We start from the raw sequence: 22,836 nt of genomic DNA on the forward strand, positions 1-22,836 counted from the left end.
AGTAAGGCTATGATATATCAATTCTTACCTTATTCATTTGCTTGTATGTTGTATCCCCATTCCATGCCCTTAATCTGTTTGTGTCTTTAGATTATAAGCCTTCACAGCAGGGGTTGTCTTTCTTAAATTTGTGCAACATCCAGCAGAATGGGAGGACCATCCCGATTGGGGCCTTTGGTGCTACCATAGTATAAATATTTATTATCACTGTTACTACTTCTGTGTCTCAGCATAAGGTAGACTGGAGATTTTATGTGTGTGGCATTGTAATACAGTGGCCTAGTGTGTGCGATTGTGTATCCTTCTAGGGCAGAGGTGGCCAACCTGCACCTGAGGAGCCAGAATTTACCAATATGCATTGCCAAAGAGCTGCAGTAATAAGTCAGCAGCCCCCTATCAGCTCCCCCACCAGCCCCGCCCCACCACTCCCAGTGCCTCCCACTTACCAGCAGCCCTGCCAATCAGCTGTCTGGTGGAGTGTGGGAGGCTCTGGGGGGAAGGGGAGGAGCAAGGGCAGGTGAGGGGATGGGAAGGGGTGGACAGGGGGCAGGGCCTGTGGCAGAGCCAGGGCTTGAGCAGTGAGCACATTGGAAAATTGGCTCCTGTAGCTCCAGCCCCAGAGTCGGTGTATATACAAGGAGCCACATATTAACTTCTGAAGAGCCGTTTGTGGCTCCGGAGCCACAAGTTGGCCACCCCTGCTCTAGGGGCTGGGCCCAGTGGCTATACAAACTACTGTAATCTCACAAGTAAAGGAATTCTCCTTTCGCTCGCAAGACAGCAGATGAACGCAGTCCCATTGTCAGTTACGTAAGCCCCATCCCAATGGCTTTGGTTCAGTCTAGGAGGCTACTTGCAGTGGCCTCATTCATAATGAAGATGTCAAACACATGCATTGCCTGTTCTGGTAATATACCTTTGAATTGAATTTATTCTTCCCCCTTGGGCTGTGGAGCACTACCCTGGACTGCTCCAGTTTAGAGCTAGGGATTATCTCCTTAGAATTCACTTTACAAATCAGTCATTTCTGACCCTAAATCTAACTTATATTTGATCACATTAATGTGACTATTGAAATTAGTTATCCAAATCCATTCATTAAAGCTGGTTGGAAATTCTCTACCATAATGATATTTTTTCTAATGGAAAGTGCAGTTTCCACAAAATCAACATTTCAATTTTGCTGAAAATTTTATTTTCTATTTAGAAAATGGAAACAAAATATATTGTTTTCAAGTCATTTCAGTCCAAATCTGAATATTTTGGTTTGTGTAACTGACCTGAAGTGTTTTGTTTCAAATCAATTCAGCAAAGCATTAAAGTGCATTTCCCTATCAGCACATTAATTCACGGACATTACAGTTCAGGGCCCAATTCTCTCTTGTGAGACAGACTCCCTGGAGAACCACATCTTCTGAAATGCAACACAGAATCCCTCTGACCATGCTGGTGCATCATTGGTGTCACATGACTCTGGCTTCATCATGAAATACAATCTGGATAGGGAGTTTACCCGAAACGGGAGAATCGAGTCATCAGATTCATGAGTTTCCACTCCTCTGAGGCTATGCACCACAATAAGGAAATGCAATTTAATGTTGCTCTGACTCAAAATGAAGTGTTTTGGATCAGGTCAATAAAGCAAACCAAAACATTTTGATTTCAGGAATGTCAAAGTTTTGTTCAGGGCCGCCCTCGGGACTTATGGGGCCCTATGCAGTATTAAACTTGTGCCCCTACGCCTGATGTGGGACACAGTGACCATCCCTGCCCTCGGACCCCCAGAAGAACCCCCCACCCCATTGCTGACACACTGAGCTTCGTACGGCAGCCCGGGCTCGCAGCCGGAGTGTAGGGGGGAGGAGGGAGGAGACAGCAAAGGGTACCAAGCCCCCCAGCCTGCCTCAGAACAGTGGAGAGTTACAGTTCCCTGCAGACACCCCCATACCTCTCCCTCATGCGGAAAGTGCTATGATGGTGCATTTGACTCTGTGTGCTGGTGCATACGACCCCTGCCTAAGGAGACTGCAGTGCACGCTGGGTGTATGGGAGCTGACCCACCTCTTACCTGTTGTCCCAGTGGTGCCCCAAATTTTCAGGTGCCCTATGCAGACATGTATGCTGTGTATGCCTAAGGACAGCCCTGGTTTTGTTTCAATCTATAATGTCCAAATGTTACTGATTGGATAAAAAACAAAAATTGAAATATCAGAATTTCATGTAGGACAGAAAGTCCCAATTTCACTCCGTTCTGTTTATAAACACTATTTTTAGACTCGTATCCCAGGAAATAGATGTCATTTATCTTTGCATGAACAGTCTCCCTGATTCCTTTCTTCCTTACAGATACACTCCCACTGCCCATTAGTCTGACATTTCCTGCACACCCTTCCACTGGCTGGACAGATGTCATGTCTCCTGTATGCTCCCACACTTTTGGGTACTCCATATTTTCATATGGTGCTTCTCCTTTTCCCATGACATTTTTTTCGTTGCTAGTCTCTATAACGTGCTTTCACTATTCTCTGAACTCAGACATTAACTGCAATTGCTTTGAATGGGATTCGTGTTTAAAAATCCAAACTGTTAGACAAGCTTCCATATGTTCTGCCTCACTGATATCAAAGTCCCAATGCTACTTCTGTTCAGGTAGGGCTCTGATAAAGGATTCCATGCTTTGTCCCTGTAGAAAAAGCATTATTCATATTAGAAATGAACTGTTCATAATTCTGCTAGAATGATGTCACAGCGTAGTTATTCTGTTGTCTCCCTAAGCAATGGCAAATGTTTTACAAACATCTTCAGCTTCACGCTGTTGTGGGCCAACCCTCAGCCTGGGCTCAGCTATAGTCTCTCTGATTTTCTTGCCCCTGGGTTCCCTACAGAAGCCACTTAATCCTGGTCAATCTTTCTGTTCCCAGCAGGAGTTCAGCTCATCCTAGGTCCAATCACTTCTAGTCCCTGGCTGCAGTCCCCAAGTCCTGCCACAAGCTGCTGGCTGGGAGCGCCCTCACCCATATCAGGTTGGTAGTGTCAGTCTATCCCCATACAAGGGAGCAGAAAAGGAAAGGCTATCTATTGCTTCAGGCTGGGCTCCTCTTGCTGCTCGAGCAGCATCTCCTCCTGGGAGATATTCCCCCCTCTGTGTGGCAAGTTTCACCTTTTTAATCTCCCTTTCTCCAGATGTGCCTAACTGGCGCTGTCTGAGCACAGGAATGCTTGCCATCCTTTCTATCAGTGGGGTAGGCGCATGTCCCCTCACATACCATCCACTTCAAGACCAGAAATGTTTCTTGCTCGAGCACCTCTGCAATCCCAATCTCTTTTGGGGGAGGAACTGCATTTGTATGTTCTTTCCATGCTCGGTGCTGCACACAGACTCTCTTAGGCTGGGGTGCTAGATACCAGCACATAATCTGGAGATTTGAGTCCTTCATAGACTGTAGCCACCACAAGGGCATGTAGTCTGTGACTATGGAAATGAGATCACCCAGCAGGAAATACCTGAGAGAGTCCATCACCCACTTGATAGCCAAAACTTCCTTCTCAATAATAGAATATGCTCTCCCCCTCTGGAGCACCTTTCTGCTTGAATAGAGGATAGGTTGCTCTTTGTGCTCAAAGTCCCGTGAGATTGCTGTTCTCAGGCCAATGTGTGAGGCATCAGTATAAAGAATGAACTCCTGGGAGAAGTCCAGGTTGGCAAGAACAGGTGTCTTCAGGCTATTAAACGCTTCATTGTGCTGGTTGTCCCACCAGACATTTTTTGTATCTTTGCCTTTTAGTAAATAAATAATAATAATAATAATTGGAGATATACCTATCTCCTAGAACTGGAAAGGACCTTGAGTCCAGCCCCCTGCCTTCACTAGCAGGACCAAGTACTGATTTTTTGCCCCATATCCCTAGGTGGCCCTTTCAAGGATGGAACACTACCCTGGGTTTAGCAGGCCAATGCTCAAACCACTGAGCGATCCCTCCCCCCCGTAGATGGATCATGGCTTCCCTGACCAATGTGAAGCTGGTGGATGAACCAGCAATAATATCCTGCCAGGCCCAGGAAGTGGTATATCTGTCTTCCGGTCCAGCATGTAGGGCAGAAGTTTAACACATGGACTTTAACAGCAGTTTCATGAAGCCTCCTCCTACCCAATACCCTAAATACATCACTTCTGTCATGGCCAACTTAGACTTGACTGTGAGGCTAGCCTCCTGTAGGAATGTCAGTACCACTCTTGGGTGACATAGATGGTCTTCCCACATGTGCCTATAGATTACATTGTCAAGGTAAGCCACAGCACATTGCTGATGGGGTCTGAGGAGTCAATTCATCAGGCACTTGAAAGTTGCTGCTGCTTGTTGCAGGTCAAAAGGCATGGTTTTGCAATGGAAATGGCCAAAGGTGTCAAGAATATGGTTTTCTACTGGGAGGATGGAGACAGGGAGATCTGCCAATAACCTTTTGTAAGGTCAATCATGCTGAAGTATTGCACTGGACCCAACTGCTCTAACAGCTCATCCATCCTTGCATTGTGTAAGCATCTGTCATGGTATAATTCCCCACTCTGAACCTTAGCGTCCAAAAGATGGGGTACCAGCATGAATTCCTCTAAGCTTAACTACCAGCTTAGAACCTGTAGCGCTGCCACCAACCAGGAATTCCAGTGCCTGGTACACTCTGGTCCCCACAAAACCTTGCCCGGGGACCCCCAAGACCCAGACCCTCTGGATCTTACCACAAGGAAAGTAAACCCTTTCCCCCACTGTTGCCTCTCCCAGGCTTCCCCTCCCTGGGTTACCCTGGAAGATCACTGAGATTCAAACTCCTTGAATCTTAAACAGAGAGGAAAATGCACCTTCACCCCTCCTTCTCTCTCCCCCTCCCAGACTCTCCCTGAGAGAGACAGTAATCCTAACACAGAGAGAAATTTAACCTCTCTCTCCCCCTTCCCTCCTTTCTCCCCACCAATTCCCTGGTGAATCCAGACCCAGTCCCCTGGGATCTCACCAGAAAAAAAAACAATCAGGTTTTTAAACAAGAAAAGCTTTTAATTAAAGAAAGAAAAAACAGTAAAAATTATCTTTGTAAATTTAAAAAATGGAATAGGTACAGGGTCTTTCAGCTATAGACACTGGGAATACCCTCCCAGCCTAAGTATACAAGTACAAATTAAAATCTTTCAGCAAAATACCAATTTGAACTCCTTCCAACCAAATACACATTTGCAAATAAAGAAAACAACCATACGCCTAACTCGCTTTATCTACCTCGTACTCACTAGTCTGAACTTATAAGAGCCTGTATCAGAGAGATTGGAGAGAAACCTGGTTGCATGTCTGATTCCTTTGAGCCCCCAGAGTGAACAACAAACAAAATCTAACAGCACACGCACAAACTTCCCTCCCTCAAGATTTGAAAGTATCCTGTCCTCTGATTGGTCCTCAGGTCAGGTGACAGCCAGGCTCACTGTTCTTGTTAACCCTTTCCAGGCAAAAGAGATATGAAGCACTTTTGTTCTATTAACTCTTACTTATCTGTTTATGACAGCATCAAACTTTGGGATGGAATTGACCTTATGAAAGTTGATGCAAAAATCAGATTGTGCCATCCTCCTGGGGACCAGGACCCCAGATGAAGTTCTTTTTTGAGAAAATGCTTAACGTCTTAAGATGCTCCTATAGTCAGATAATGTATTGGCTTGAATCCAGCATGTTTGTGCCTTGCTTCTCCCAACCTTCTCACAATGCATCCAACATTCCCTGGGGCTGGGAGTGGTATCCATAGAGAAGGTTAAAGGGAAAGAACCCTGTGGAGGCTTGGGTTTCACCTTTTGCATGTCAATTAGCAGCAGAGTGATGAGTTGATCCTAGTGCCTAGGTTTGGTCCTCACAAACCACTTCAACATTTCTTTCAATGTCTTGTTAAATGTTTCTATAAGGCCGTACATTTGCAGATGGTACACCAATGTTATCAGGCTCTTGATTTTAAGGAACAAGCATAGCTCATGCATTGCCTGTGAGATGAAGTTGGAGACTTGATCAGTCAGTATTTGCAGCAGGATACTACCTGGGCAAAGAGTCTCATAATCTCAGGAGCATTCTCTGCCATCTTAGCTGAATGCAAGGGGCTGGCTTCAGATAGTGAGCGGTCTAGTCCAGCACTATAAGTATACGTTGGTTTCCCAAGGAGCGATTTTCTAAAGGCCCCACCATGTGTATACTTATTCTGTCAAATGGGGTTTCCACTAATTGTATTGGGACCAAGGGGGTCTTCAGGACATTCTTAGCTGCCACATACAGACACTCAGGACTGTAAGAGAAATAGCCCCTAACCTCACAGTGCACACTCAGTCAAAAAAAGTGAGCCAATACCTGCTCCTCTGTCTTCTCATGCCCTAGATGCCCTGTGGAGGAAATACCATGTGTCAGCAGGATTGTGGGGTACCAGTAGATGAGCTGTGGGTTATGTCAACAATATACTGCTGCTCTTTCTCCAGCATGAAGTGGGGGTACCGTCCTAGGCACTGGGAGTCTGCTGCCTTCCCATTAATGTATGTCACTTGTTCATAGGCATGCTCAGACTTGTGTCATCATGCTGCTTTTGTATGAAGTTCCTTCCACCCCCCTTCAGTAGGTCCTTGAGGTCCACCACAGTGACCTGCCATTCCTGCATCAATCTGGCCAGCCCTGGTCACTGGAATGTCCCTTATGGAATCCCTCAGGCCTGCAAGGTTCATGGTGTCCACAACCCAGGGCCTGTCATGGGTTTCAATGGCAGTGGAGTTCAGTTTGTTATTAATTTGCCAAAAGGAGGGACAATCTTGGTCCATTATCATCGGGTACACTACTTTGTCTGCTAGTGCTACTATAATTGAGTCAGTGTGGGTCCCCACTGTCAGTTCCAGTCATCTACATGTATATGCTGCAAGCAAACATTTTCCTCCAGGGTGATTGTCTCACCTGCTAGGGCAGCTTGCATCACCATTTGGCTACATCATGAATCTAAAAGCCCCAGTACTACTTTTCCCTTGGGCTCAAATTGAGATTGTCAACCTGGGGGAGTCCTCCTAGGGGTCCTCTGCTTGGTTGAGCAGCCCTCTGTGTATTTGCATTCTGCCATTGGCCACTCTTCCCTCATATGCCTCTGCTGCAGGTAACTGAGCTCCCTCCTGCAGACTCCTTCCTGGCAGGGAGCAGGTTTCAATTATGAGAATGAACCTGTGTCTGAGCACAAGGATACCAGCCCACTTGTTTACATCACTGGGTGTTTATCCGGGTGATACTTCATCTGAGCTCAGCCCCGTGCATTGGCAAGGTCTTTGCCTCTCACTGTGAGTAGCTCAGGTTGCTGGGGTGGGATTTGTACATGTTTTCCATCATGCTCTGGGTTATCATCTCCTGGCAGGCAGCCAGTACCATCAGTGGCCCTAGTTGATGAGTGGCAAAGGCCACGTGGGCCCCATCTCTAGTGACCCATCAGTTCTGAGAACATTTCCATCAGCTGCCCCATTTCCGAAAATGACTTGGGGCGATGCCATAGCACCCGCTTCTGGCCTTTTACTGGCAGTATGGGTACAAATAGCTCTGCTAGGACCAACTTTGGGACTTGGGCCCCAGAGCGTTCTGCTGGGTGAAACCACCTTCAGCAATGCTCTTTTAATCATTGCACTGCCACCACGCCCAGCCAGCCCTGAAAAAGGAGAGTGGCTGAATAAATTGCGGGGGCTGCGAAAAGGAGTGAGACAACAAGGTCGACGAGGGAAAAATAACCATCTCATGGCCACCTGTGTGTTTTAGGAAAAGCTGAGAAGGTCACAGAAAGCTAGTTTGGATTGGTACAATGAGCACCAGGAACAGAGGGCCCTGAACAAAAACACCCCCAAAAGAACCCAGGATTTAAAAACCCTCCCGAGAGCCAAAGCAAATCGGAGATTGCAGTGGACCCTGGATGACCCATGCATGGGGCAAGAACTCCCGTCCACCCCTTCTTACATTACACCTAGCCTTGGCCACCCTTGGATAGAGCATGTGTGAGTATGAAAGTTGGTTAGGGCTTGGGGCACTAACGTTTTCTTCCTTCCTCTGAGTGATGTGGGGAGCACCCATCACTCTCCACTGTTATTTTATTATTTTATTAATAAAGCTTTAAAACTTAGACGCTTGGTGGGTTTCATCATCTCCTCCCCAATGATCCTGTGGCCTCAGCCTGATCACCTGACACCTCAGGCAGATTGCTAACAGAAATCTGTCACACCTGATGCTGTCAAGGCTCCCTGTGTAGGGTTTCATGAGACACAGCATTAAAGCATAAGCGGGGTCTCCAAAGATCACAATGGGCATTTCGACTTCCCCTATGATGATCTTCTGGTCTGGGAAGAAAGTCCCAGCTTGCAGCTTCCTGAACAGGCCTGTGTTCTGAAAGATGTATGCCTCATGCACCTTTCCAGACCAGCCTGCATTAATGTCCATGAAATGCCCATGGTGATACACAAGTGCCTGGAGAAACATAGAGAAATATCCCTTCCGATTTATGTACACGGAGGCTAGGTGGTCTGGTGCCAGAACTGGAATACGTGGCCCATCTATCACCCTTCACAGTTAGGGAAACCCATTTGTGCAAAGCCAGCCACAATGTCACTCACATTGCCTGGAGTCACAGTTCTTCTGAGCAGGATGCAATGAATGGCCCTGCAAACTTGCATCAACACCATTCCAGTGAACGACTTTCCCACTCCAAACTGATTAGCGATCAATCAGTAGCTGTCTGGAGTTGCCAGCTTCCAAATTGCAATAGCTACTCGCTTCTCCACTGGCAGGGCAGCTCTCAGTCTTGTGTCCTGGTGCTGCGGGGTGGGGGCAAGCACAGCACACAGTCCAATGAAAGTGGCTTTCCTCATCCAAAAGTTCTATAGCCACTGCTCGTTATCCCAGACTTACGTGACAATGTGATCGCACCACTCAGTGCTTGTTTCCAGAGCCCAAAAGCGGCGTTCCACTGTGGTGAGCATGTTCGTGAATGCCACAAGCAATCTCGTGTCGTATGCATTATGTGAGTCGAAGTCATCAGACTCCTCACTGTCAGTTTGTAGCTTAAGAAGTAACTCCACTGCAATTCATGATGTGCTGGTTAGACCCATCAGCATATTCCTCAGCAGTTTGGGATCCATTCCCGCAGACCGAAAGGGAAGACAAAGCACATAATACCAAAAAAGGTTGAAAGATGGTGCCGGAATGTCCCCAAATGTGGATGGAAGCACAGGGATTGCTGGAATACGAAGCGATGCATCACAGGACATTGGGACAGGACCGAGAATGCCTTGTACCCCCCCCCTGCCCAGACCCCCTTCCCACAAGCCACAGCGCCAGAATGGGAAGAGGTGCTCTGTGAGATAGCTGCCCATAATGCACCTCTCCCAATCCCACTGCAAGTGCCACAAATGTGGCCACACTAGTGAGCTTGCAGCTGACAGTGTGAACGCACGGCAGTGCTTTCCCTGCAGTGGTCTCCGAGGGCTGGTTTCAGGGCCAGCTCAGGGTTTTTGCTGCCCCAAGCAGCAAAAAGGTGGGGGGGAAGCCACAATCATGATCTGCAGCTCTACAGCTGCAGCTTCAGTCTTCTGCGTCAATTCAGCGGCTGGTCCTTCTCTCTGAGAGGGACTGAGGGACCCACTGCCAAATTGCCGCCGAAGAGCCAGACGTGCCGCCCCTCACCTTTGGCCGCCCCAAGCACCTGCTTGCTGGGCTGGTGCCTGGAGCCGGCCCTGGCTGGTTTAACTCACAGCACTCTACGTCTGCAAGTGTAGCCATGTCCTTAGAGGCTAAATGAGAATTGGATCCTCAGTGTCCTTCATTAATATAGTATCTACAGTGCCCACCCAGAGCCAAAAACACTAGTAAAGCCACAACAAAAAGTTATCAGAGACAACCTTGTATAACAGTGGGTCCCAACTACTCATTTATTTACCACTCCAATATTAGAGGCTTTTATGACTTAGTGCTGTAGGACCTTGTCCATGTGATGAAAATGAGGAGATGTAATTCATTGCCAATGTCACTCTTTTCAGGGTGTCAGTGATGGAGATTGTAGTATTCACAGAGATCTGACAGGTCTGACCCAGGGTTATGTGACACCGCAGTAAACACTGATCCTCTGTATACAACCAGACTGCACTCTTGTTACTCCTCATGGGAGCTGCACCAGTAGTGAATTAGAAATCCTAATGTTGCCCCTGTAAACACAGCCCAGGTTCCCTGCTCTCATTAAGCTCTGGGCTAAGCCCAAGGGCTCTGCCATTGCCCACCTCCCAGTCAGTTAAGGGGACACTGTCACTGAAAATGGAGCTTGGGTGTGAGATTAGGTTAGAAGCAGCCCGTGCTTCATTGTAGATAAGAATGGATACAGTTGCATGGGGGGTGGCAGACAATGTCAGTCAAATTCTTATCTTTGCCCCCTGAGAGCTGCCCAACACCGAGCCCCTCCCCCCCAAGCATTTTATACCCCATGCTGACATCTCAGTGTGATTTTTAAATAATGTGACTGTCCCAGTATCGCCCTGCGTCTTGAAGGTGAAGAGCCCTGAGCTACACAAATTGCCAGGTCTTTTAGATGATATTTCATCGGCCTGTACACTAAGGCAGAAGGGAGAAAGCAGCAGGAGGTTCAGATATGTCAATCAATGAGCAACATCAGACCATCATTAAGCGGAAGAGATAAAAATAGAATTTCTAGCAATCTAGTAAGCGGAAATATCAACCAGCTGGGAGAGGAAGGGGAGAAAGCAGTGTTATCCACAGCCTAGGCAAGACTTCCTATAAAATCACTGAGTACCTGCAGGGGAGGTCCCACTCACTACTCCTGTGTCTCCTTGCATCTCAGTCTGGGAATGTAGCTCTTGCTGCATTGGGGCCCACTTCCTGCTCATTCCTCACTCTGCAATTGTCTTTTTTTCTGGCAACTTGGCCCTCCAGCCAGGTCATCATTTAGCCACCCATTCTGGGGTTCTGAAATCCAGTGGGATCCCTGTCCAAATGCCAACTCCAGATTGTGTTCAGTCCCAGCTGGGGACTATATGCCACTAAACCAGCATCTGGCAGGGGAACCTGGGCCTGCTTGCTATGCTGGATTCCAGCCCAGGGACCCTATAACCAGCAGTCCAGGTCCTCAGTCCTCATCCCTGTTGCTGTTTCCCTGGGCTCCTTCCTAAACAAGCCTCCCTATCTTCTTTTTCCAGGTTCTGTATTCACCATGACAGCCTACTCTACTCCCCGTGGCTAATTCACCCCTCCTAGCCTAGTGTCAGACTCCTTTCTCCAGGGCAAGATTTCACTGCTATGCTCCCTCTGGGCTTTCTCCTTGTTCCTGATGACCTTGCTCCTTGCAGGGGCTGAGTGAAATCCTTCCCCAGCTGGGCCTCTTCATTAACCCTGGCCTTCCTTCTTTCAGGTGATGCCAAGTGACCTAATTGGCATCTCATTCCCTCATTAACGCTGTCATGGTTGGTGTGAGGCGCACACCTCATCTCAGTATCAGAAAACCAAAGAAGCAGAAGTGAAAAGACAAAAGCATAAAATATTTGATGGCACCCTAGATCACTAATGGGACAGAGTCACAAACTGGATGGGGATAATTAAATTTTGAATTACCTCCCTCTCTAGGATTACCATGAGAGTGTGGATATGGGGCAGGGAAAGCTTGATTTATCTACGGCAAAAGTGTGACACAGAGACCCCTTGGCAAAGACTCCCTTGTTCTTTGCAAATAACTTTCAGCTCAGTTTTGACAAACTCACTATATCAAACACAGGTCTTCCAGGGTAGTTATCCATAAATAGTAACATGTAAGGTGCATACAAGAAGCTTATAGTTTGTCTAGATTCATAACCATTGTGAGACGTATGTACAGATAATATTTAAGGAATAATGTATTTATAGTGAAAGTTTGCTTGGAGTGGAAATTAGTCGCCAGGTGGTAATGGATCTCGGTGATGACCCATTCAGGAAAGAGGAAATTGTCACCCCTCCCTCATCAGCTGGTGAGATAGTGCAAGGATCTGTTGTCTACTCTTGCCACATCCCAGAATGCTCAATGGAAAACCACCAGAGACAATTGCAAGTGCTGAAAGCCACTTGGAGGTGAAAAGCATTATAGCTTGCAGGAGATCGCCCTGGCTACAAATAAAGACAAAAGATTGTTTCACTGTAACAGAATGTAGGGAAAAGCGCTCTGTATCAATTCACTGAGGAAACCGCTTATGGAGCAGGGAGCTCTCATGAACGTTTCGATCCTGGTTCTTGTGAAACCAGACAGCTCAGCAACAGACTCAACTTCGGGGGGAGAATTACTTTATTATATAGGAAAGGTAACTATTGTTAAGTATGGACCCAGGTTCTTGTTTTATGACTTTGTTTAGTGCTGTAACCAGTTGTTTCCATCACTTCCCCTCATTTCTAGTTACATCTTTATTCTTTCTTAAATAAAACCTAATTTTGTTTTATTAAAAGTGCTGCATGGTACAGGAGCAGTAGTTTAAGATAAAACTGGCAAATTGGAGTACACTGCACTTTTGGGTCAGAGGATCTGGAATTTCAGTGAGTAGCCAGCGTCAGTGGCTGGATACTAGAGGGGAACCATTCAATGGGGATTGGGGTGCATCTATTGTTAACTTGCAAAGCAAAATGAGGGATGGCAAGGCACAGAGGAGACAGCATGAGTGGTTGAAAGGCTGGCAGTATCAGGAAGCTAGTCCCTAGCTACCACAAGAAAATCTCCCTCCTGCTAGTGGCAGGGAGTAACAGGGGGTAACAAGGTTACTCATATTAATGTGTGCCCAGAGACCATGGCAAAAAGCTTTCACTGTTTGTGATGGCAAGATTGGGTTCTGGTATACTGAACTAGATGACCCATACCACACCTTTTTCAGGTACCTTTGGGTAAGAATGGCAATGGGCGTCAGTGCAGCCTCAGAGATGTTCCATTGTAAACTGAACCAGGAGGGACTCCCAGGCAGCAAGACTGAAGCTGAGGACATTCTTATTTCAGCAGGAGATGTCAAGAAAGAAGCAATCCAGGACCATGATATCAAGCTGTGACTATTTTGTCAGTGATGGAGAATTCACTATGATCATTGGAAAATTATTCCCATGGTTAATTACTCACACTGTTAAAAATTCCAGTCTGAGTTTACCTAGTTTCAACTTCCACTGAATCATATTATACCTTTCTCTGCTAGGCTGAAGAACACATTATTAGATATTTGCTCCCCATGTAGGTATTTATAGACTAATCAAATCACCCCCATAACCTTCTGTTTGTTAAACTAACTAGATTGCATTCCTAGTGAGTCAATCACTATAAGGCAGGTTCTCTAATCCTTTAATCATTCTTGTGACTCTTCTCTGAATCCCCTCTAATTTTTCAACATTTTTCTTGAATTGTGGACACCAGAACTGGACTCAGGATTCCAGCAGCAGTCACAGAAGTGCCAAATACAGAGGTAAAATAACCCCTCTACTCCTACTCAAGATTCGCCTATGTATGTATCCAAGGATTGCATTAGCCCTTTTGGCCACAGCATTGTACTGGGAGCTCATGTTCAGCTGATTAACCACTATAACAAAATTCAGAGTTAGAATTCAAACAACTCAGCATCAGATGGGAATCCGAACATAAGATATCTTCCCCTGGGCACCCACAAAGCAAGAGGAAGAAAGCAGAGTTGGCAGTAAAGACAGCCCAGGAGTTGATGGCAAAGGCAAAACAGAGGAAGGGATTCCTACAAGGCAGTGTTAGACTATCAAAATACACCATTCTAGGGACTAGATAGTAGCCCAGCACAGAGACTGATGGGACAGAGAACCAAGATTGCCTCCTATGAGAGGCTGCCTGCTGCAGTTCAGTTGACACACCTGGACAGACAGGGCCAAAGCCAGGACTGTAGGAGAGTCATAACAAATGAGGTATATGAGCAATTCAGAGGACCAGCATGAGAAAGAAAGCAGCAACAGGGTGGAAACAAGTCTCCCTCTAACCACAATAACAAACATGAAGTGGGTGAATGGTTGGAAGACTAGCACACTTGAAGGAACATGATAGGATGGCAGTAAAGGCCATGTCCCTATAATGGGGTATGTACTAGTAATTTCTGACCCCAGCAAGTCAGCAAATACTTGCACAAAAGACACAACAACAAATTGTTAAAAGGAAAGCTGCATGGAACTTGAAGGGAGGACAGTAGGTTTCAGGAAAGAAGTTAGTTTTAGCATGCACTTGGCTAGAATGCTAGCTGCAGGTCAGCATCTCTGCAAATAGTTCTGTTAATAAAGAACCAGTTTAGTTTTTACAACCCTGGGGTCCTCTCATGATATTGCCTAGCACATGAAACAAGCACGCAGTTAATTTGAACAGGATTTCTCCATATAGGCCCCAATTCTGCAAACACTCGCTTAACTGTATTACCACAATTAGTCCCATTGATGGGTAGTCTCAGTGAAGTAAAGTTAAGCATATATGTAAGTGTTTTGCAGGGCCAATCAGGGCGATAGGGCCAAACCTGAAAAACCCATGCTCACAGGAGTACTTTCAGACTTCAGGGGGGTTACTTTTATGTTTAAAGACTTGCTTACATGAGAGTTCGCAGAATAGAGCCCATAGCTGTAGAGCCAAATTCTGCCCTGAGTTACAGCTGGTAGACCAGGATTTGAACTATAAGTGTTATAGAAACAAATCTTAAGACTAATAAATGCCACATATTTGATACAGTGGGACCACAAAGGGAATATCTGATAGTTAAGTGCTTAGATTATAGAAATATTTTTCCCCACTGAAATTCAATGTCTAAGTAATATGAAATAATATCTTTAGTCATGATGAGAGCTGCTGAAATAAGCAAAAAAGGGATGCACTGAAATGAACAGAAGGGCCAAGTTCAGAATCTTCCTGATAAATTGGGTTATAGTTTGAACTACCACTGCACAGCTGATTAATAAGAAATCTGCTTTATGCTAGTGAAACTGTATAGCTGTGTGCGTGGAAAGGTGCTTTGATTAAATCAGCATTGCTTAAGAGAATCAATACAAAAATATCTAACATTAATTTTCCAGCCACTATGACTAAAAATTACAGGAGGAGGAGGGAATCTCTTGCAGATGTGCAAACCCTATGACTCCTTCAGTAATCCCCCACTTAAAAGCTATCAATTTAGAGCTGTCCTGTGTATTGCCCTGTGAATTGAGCAAGCCTTTTCAGTCTTTAATTAAGGGTGACAAACTCTTTGAACATCACAGCATTCATCTGTTCATGTATGGAAAGCTTGGTGTAACAAAAGAATTTAATCAAACTACAAGCCTAATAAAGACTACATTGCCTGAACTAAATGATGTTATTGCTGCAGCAGCTCATAGTTTTACATTTAAAAAATCGGGTCAGAGTGTTCATTCATCTTGATTAGCAATGCCAACCTAATTACTTTTGGAGGAAACAGTAATTAGCTGGAGTCTCACCTCATTAATCATGACATTCTTGTAGCAGACTATTTTTATCTGATAAATGGCTTGGATTGGAACAAGGTGTATATTTGAATTCTAGTTAATTGTACACAGCTTGCTACATAACATTTCACATTTTTATCATTTAACTTCTTCCTTCCTGTGAACCTCTAAGCCATTTTTCTCTGGCTTCTCATTTTGAATAGTAGGTGAATCACCTGTGTAAAAAATGTCAGCTGTAGTTATGGATGGAAGTAACAGAAGGTATGTCCTAGCAGGAATGAGATGATGCGTCTCCAAAATATGTAACAGATTAAAGGAATCCTCTCAAGTAAATATCCAGTTTAATACAGCTACCGTAATAAAAATATTCTGGTATTATTCATCCCCAAATAGATTCATGGACCAAAAAGACTAGTGATTTTTGGGTGCCCAAATGGAGACACCTTAAAGCAGCCTGATTTTCTGCAAGTGCTGACCATCTACCTTCTACAGATCAGGTATTTTGAAGATGTTACAATTTGGGCACCAAAAAACAGAGGCAGCTAGAATTGCTAGTCACTTCTGAAAATCTTGTTTACTATGTCATTTCAAAATGTATTGTTAAAATCATGGCCGATGAAGCAATATTATAGAAACTTGCCAAGCATTAGGCAGAATGTTCTGTACTCATAAAATGCATGGAATACACATTTGACTAGAATGGGCCAGATTTTCAAAGGTGTTGAAATCAATAGGATTTTCAGGTGCAAAGTACATCTGAAACTCAGGCCCAATATGTTTCAATCTGGGCAGCTCACCACTGAAGCATGCACTATTCAATGGCTACTTTGGAAAATATTGGCCCTAATGACCTGAATGGGAGATTTATTTGACTAAGGACCTCAGGCTAGAGCCTTAGCTATATGCAATGAGGCTCAGAGACACAAAGGAACAGAGGCACATAAGTCCCAGTTTCAGCCACTATTGCAACCAACAAGACCACTGTGTGATTGCCCCCTAATTCTGTAGGAACTTGAATTCACTCGGCACCTAGATTTTCACAGAAAAAATTCCCTTGGTGCCCAAATTTCTGCCTCTGAGCATGTGCACCGCTGCCTCACTGTCTCAAAGCAGGGGAAGATAGATGTTCCCCCCACCTAGCTTGCCTGCGGGGCTCAATCTGGCAGATGTGTTCTAACCACTGGGCTAAAAGTTCTGAGAGAACAGTCACCCAGGATGTGGGAGACTGGGTTAAATTCCCCTATCTGTCTGAGGGGAAGAAAGGATTTGAACAGGGGTCTCCCCCTTGTCAGGAGCTAGGCTACTGGATATTCTGATGTTAAATAGTTAGCAGGACAGAGAGAGAGAGAGACTCTATAGCAGGGATCTCAACTCCAATGACCATGAGGGCTGAGAGCCGCATCACTGACACCTCCCTCATGCCGCCCTCAGCCCCACCCTCACTCCACCCCTTCCATGAGGCCCTGCCCCTGCCCTGCCTCTTCCCACCCCTTCCCCAGGCCCTTTATATTGCCGCCAGAGTGCTGCTGCTGGAGCCCTGGGGTAGCAACAGCGGGGCTCCAGGGATTATTCAAAGGGCCGGGGCTCCCGCTGCCTCTACTGCCCTGGGCCCTTGAACTAGCCACGGGAGCCCCACCGCCGCTACCCCAGGGCTCCAGCGGCTATTTAAAGGGGTGGTAGAAGCGAGTCCTAGGCCCTTTAAATAGCCCCCAGAGCCCTGCTGCTGGAGCCTCCACCAGCCGCTGCTATCCCGGCAGGAGAGGGGGAGGGCACTTACTGGTACAGGGTGGGCCAGGGCTGGCTCTGACCCCCCATCCTTGCCCCTTCCACCTGAGATCCTGCCCTTTCCAGGGGCCAGAGCCGGCCCCAACCCAGCCCCTTACCGGTAAGTCCCTATTTCTACCTTCAGCCCTGCTATTAACTGAGTTCCATGCTTGTCAAAAAATGGGGAAAACATGGAAATGTTTGATAATTTCAGATATTTTCATTCTGTAGGTTTCAAAAAAAGGATCAAATTTTCACTTATTTGATTTGAAAGAGTTTTGGCTTTAGATTATTGTTTTATTCAGTTTTCCTTTCCCCTCCTCTTTCTCCCTTGTTCCTTTTCTATTTTGCTACTGGAAAAGGGGAGGGAAAAGATTTAAAGAAAAGAAACTTTGTGCAAACTGCTTCCCCCTCCCTCAAAAGACTAAATTTTAATAAACAAAAATTTCACCAAACATTTTCTATAGGCCATATTTGGATGAAAAAAATTGTTAGAAAAAATTTGACCAGCACTAGACAGTCTGAAGCCAAGTAGCACAAATCTAATAGAAGAGTCTGTAAGATATTCAGAATAGCCGGAGATATGAGAGAGATGCTTGTTTGCTGTTCTGAAGTATGTGTGTGGGGTCTCTTTTTGCTTTTTCATTAATACAACACAACATACACTTTGCCCATTCCACATCAGGGCAAATCCAAGACCTTTCAAATTTTTGAAATCTCAAAAATTTTGGAGAAATGAGAAAACCATTTCCTACCAACTCTACGTGGGACGCTTGCCAGAAGAAAAGCAGATAATGAAGCAAAATAAAATAAATACCAGTTAATAACTTCATCTTCAACATAAAAGTTATTTGCTTAGTTTCTACCTTTCATCTTACTAGGTCTCAGTATGCTCAAGGCCAGTGGCTCTCAACTAGGGGTATACATAACCCAGCAGGTACACAGAGGCCTCCCAGGGGGTACATCAACTCACCTAGATATTTGCCTAGTTTCACAACAGGCTACATAAAAAACACTAGCAACGTCAGTACAAACAAAAATTGCATAGAGAGAATGACTTGTTTATACTGCTCTGTATACTATACACTGAGATGTAAGTTACAATATTTAAGTTCAAATTGATTTATTTTATAATTATATGGTTAAAAATGAGAGTCAGCAATTTTTCTGTAACAGTGTGCTGGGACACACTGATTTTGTAAGCATGTAGTTTAAGAGAAATGAAACTTGGGGTATGTAAGACAAATCAAACTCTTCTATGGGGTACAGTAGTATGGAAAGGTTGAGAGCCACTGCTTTAGGCCAATATTTTTGATTGCAGGATTTAGCTGTAATGTTATTCTAGTGGCAGTACCTGTTAATTAGAAGAAGTTTTTAATTTCTAACATATAAGTATATACTTGTAGATTAATACAACCTTAGGAAATCTAAAATGACAGTTGTAGCTTTGGTTGTCTGCACGTTATCTGTACAGATATCATTAATGTCTCATAACACTGTCTTCAAACAGGATCACATTAATGTGGTCTAGGAGCCTTTTAGTTCACTCCCCCTGTGTCCACCCAGAGGTTTTACAGTGCAGCACTTTGGAGCGCGCACTGCAATTCTCGCCACTCTAGCCCAAGTTGTGGGGCAGTGTGCACATAGCCATAGATCAAATGCAAGACTATACCACACATGTAGAGAACATTATTTTTCAAATGCCATCTGGTAGAACCTTCAGCTCCTAATAGTCTAGGAGGGGTTCACATTGAATTTTTAATACTTTGTGCATAAAAATCACCTTTCAGCTGAGGCTCTCCAAATAATATATAACCAATTAGTTAAGCCACTCCCACACTTCATCTGGTTGAAACAGGCTTTACTATCTCCACTTTACAGAGGGCAAACTGAGGCACAGGTTGGTTAAAGCTAAAATTTTCAAAATTGTCCTCTCCTTCTGGAGGCCTAAGGCCAGATCTACACTGAAAAAATATCAGCATAGCTACACCAGCCAAGGGTGTGAGAAAACCACAATGCTGACCAATGTGGCTATGCTAAAAAAATCCCCAGTGTTAGCAGCAGTTGTGTCGATGGAAGAGGGCTTCTGTCAACAACGTGGGGGGAGGTGGTGTTCCTACACCAACAGAAAAATTCCTTCTGTCACCATAGGCCGCATCTGTGCTATGAGGCTATGCTAGCATAGCTGCACTGGTAGAGTCTCCACAGGGCATAGACATATCTTCCATCTTTTGGATGCCCAAGTGAAGATACCTAGTTTTAAAGCAGGGCATCAAAAACTTGAAGCATCCTATATTTTGGCCTTTGTGACTTGCCCAAAGTTAGAAATGACTCAGCTGCAGCCATGGGAATAGAACCGGAAGGTCATGATCACCAGTCCTGTTTTCTAACCATAAAGTCCTGTGCCCAGTTCGCCTGTTGCTTAAACCAGTGTAAAGCCATTACTTACATGAAATTTCCCCTAATTGACCCTGCTTTAAATCCAAGTGGAGACTGTCTCTTATACTTATTCAAAATGTCCCGATTATTTGATGCCCTACTAAGCCTTCTTAGCAGGGCCGGCTCCAGGCACCAGCGAAGGAAGCAGGTGCCTGGGGTGGCCAATCGAAAGGGGCTGCACTCCCTCCATTATTGGGGTGGCACGTCCGGTCTGCGGCAGGAATTTGGCGGCAGGTCCTTCAGCAACTCAGTCTTTGGCAGCACTTCAGCTGCACCTCAGCTCCGCTTCAGTCTTCGGTGGCGATTCGCAAGCGAGTCCTTCACTCTGTCTCATCCTCATAGGCGGCAGCTCACTTGGATTTTTCTTTTTTCTTTCTTTGTCTGCTGCTTGGGGTGGCAAAAAAGCTGGAGCCAGCCCTGCCCCTTAGAGTTTCTTTTCTTGGTATTCCTGGCAAAGGGAATTGAAATCTCCATGGCACTGGCTCTTTTGCATGTACCGTGGAGAAATGTGGTGTGCTAACCTCTATGTGGTCCCATAGCATGTTTGTGACATGCCTGTGACACACTTTGGGTCCAGACAACAAAGTGCTGCCTATTGCACACAGGTGTTTGTGCAAGGCTTGGTTCAAGCAAGGCTAACTAAGTTCCACCCCTGAGCATCGGTGTGAAGAAAAATCACTGCTATAGTGGCCTCAACAGTGTATATAGTGTTCCCACTCCCAGGCACTGGTCATTGCTTTGGTCATCTGTCTGGTCTGCTTTCTGCACTCCATTACACAGGAATCAAGTTGCCCTGAAGTCTACCCTTACAGGTAGTGCTATCCTAAGCATAGAGCTCAGCTGGGCATTATTTTAACAGCAGACATCATCATCTACTTCTGTGACCCAAAAGGTTCTATGCCAGCCTCGCTCAGAGAACACCATCTAACATATGTGAGAGGCCAATATGCAGGCTTGGTTACCTTTTTTGGGGAGAGGAGGTGATCTAGAGTCAGTTGAACTCAGTCATATGCAATACATTAGGGTATGATCACTAGTGACTGGCAAAGGTGGACTGCACCAGGAGGAGCCAGCAGTGACCTGAGACTGAAACCCAATATAACAAGACTTCAGCCAGCAACGGTTAGTCAAGCAGAGGGTGAAAACTTGCCCATTTTATGATGATCTCTAGCAAATCCTTGGCACTTGCTGTTTGTCCCAGCCCAGACTTCTACTACAAAAGTCATGGGGGAACATCAATATGGAGAAGCACAGTGGTAACCTGACCTAAGGGTACCAATGGAGCAAGAGGCTGAATCACATGATGCCTGATACAGTGCCAAGGTCTATTTTTGGAGACTCATAGTTGGGGAAATGGAAGCTGAGCCAGTTTGGCAGAATGGGAAAGTTATGGAGCCCCACTATGGCAGTAATGATGGATTTACAGGTTCAGGGAAGACTTTTCCATGTTCTTCTGAATGCTGCGGTTAATGTTTGTAGAAGGGCAGATAGCTCCACCTCATGTGAGGCTTTATTCACCACTACCCCTGCTCAGCCAGTGCCTACTCCCTTCCACCTCTGTCATTCCCCTCTCTGCCTACCTTTGCAGCACAAGAGGGGACAGTTAATCCAATCACTAGGGCTCTCATTTAGGTAATGCTTCAATTCCCATCTTGGCATCCCCCATGATACTCTTCCTCCATCACCATACCTTCATGCTCCTGATCTGCTGGGCTGAGTTAAGATAGAAGTTCTCATTTTTGTACCTACTGTAAGTGTCTGTTAAGTAAGCTTCAGAGTAGCAGCCATGTTAGTCTGTATCCACAAAATGAACAGGAGTACTTGTGGCACCTTAGAGACTAACAAATTTATTTCAGCATAAGCTTTCGTGGGCTACAGCTCATTTCTTTGGATGCATCCAAAGAAGTGAGCTGCAGCCCACAAAAGCTTATGCTGAAATAAATGTTAGTCTCTAAGCTGCCACAAGTACTCCCGTTCTTTTTGTTAAGTAAGCCTGATCCTATGTCACCTGGCACCATTGGAGTATGTTACCTCATTTCTGGTCAAATATTTAAGAGAGTCATAGCCCCAGATTCAAAACCTACAGTGCAGTGGTATACAAATTCCACACTTAGGTCATCCAGGGTTAGACTCCACAGAGTAGTCAGAATGTATGTGAAAACCACTTTTAATAACTAAATTCTAGTGAAAAACTCCCCCAAATTAGCTAAAGGTGCTACTTCACGAAGACCAGTAGATTAAAACAAATGGGATATTTCTAGATTGAAACTAGGCATTGATTATAAAGCCAGTTTTCTCTGTCAGTCATCATAGAAATGCAGTGCTGAAAAGAAACCTAGACCATCCCTGACAGGTTTGTCCAACCAGGTTTCAGAAAAACCTGTAATGGGGAGTCTACAACCTCCCTTTGAAGCTTGTTCCAGAGCTTAACTACTCTTATATTTAGAAAGTTTTTCCTAATATCTAATCTAAAACTGCCTTGCTGCAGGTTAAGCCTTCCTAATTTCAGTAGATATGGAGAACAATTGATCACAGTCCTCTTCATAACAGGCCTTAACATACTTGAAGATCATTATCAAGTCCCCCCTCATTCTTCTTTTCCTAAGACTAAACATGCCCAGTTTTTTTTAACCTTTCCTCATAGGTCAGGTTTTCTAAACCTTTTGTCATTTTTGTTGCTCTCCTCTGAACTTTTTCCAATTTATCCACATCTTTCCTACTGTGTGGGGCCCAGAACTAGATACAGTACTCCAGCTGAGGGCTCCCTACTGCTGAGTAGAGTGGGACAGTTATATCCTTATATCTTACTTACAACACTGCTGCTAATACATTCCAGAATCATATTACCCTTTTTTCACGACTGCATCACATTGTAGACTCATTCAATTTTGGGTCCACTATAACCAGTAGATCCTTTTCATCAGTACTATCACCTCATCTGGAATACTGTGTGCAGTTCTGGTCTCCCATGTTTGAGAAGGATGAATTCAAACTGGAACAGGTACAGAGAAGGGCTACTAGGATGGTCTGAGGAATGGAAAATCTGTCTTATGAAAGGAGACTCAAAGAGCTTGGCTTGGTTAGCCTAACCCAGGGGTTGGCAAACTTTCAGAAGTGGTGTGCCGAGTCTTCATTTATTCACTCTAA

General features: G+C 45.1%; 1 long non-coding RNA gene across 1 annotated transcript; it reads right to left on the minus strand.

The window, feature by feature from the left end:
* Positions 1-3,851: 3,851 nt before the first annotated feature.
* Positions 3,852-22,309, minus strand: LOC115646950. Its single transcript, XR_003999178.1, has 3 exons — positions 22,298-22,309; positions 13,805-13,808; positions 3,852-3,977 (listed from the first exon to the last, which is right to left on the minus strand). It is a non-coding gene; the product is annotated as an uncharacterized LOC115646950 (long non-coding RNA).
* Between the last annotated feature and the right edge of the window lie 527 nt (positions 22,310-22,836).

This window comes from Gopherus evgoodei, chromosome 1 (assembly GCF_007399415.2).
Source record: "Gopherus evgoodei ecotype Sinaloan lineage chromosome 1, rGopEvg1_v1.p, whole genome shotgun sequence".
Taxonomy (NCBI): Eukaryota; Metazoa; Chordata; order Testudines; family Testudinidae; genus Gopherus; species Gopherus evgoodei.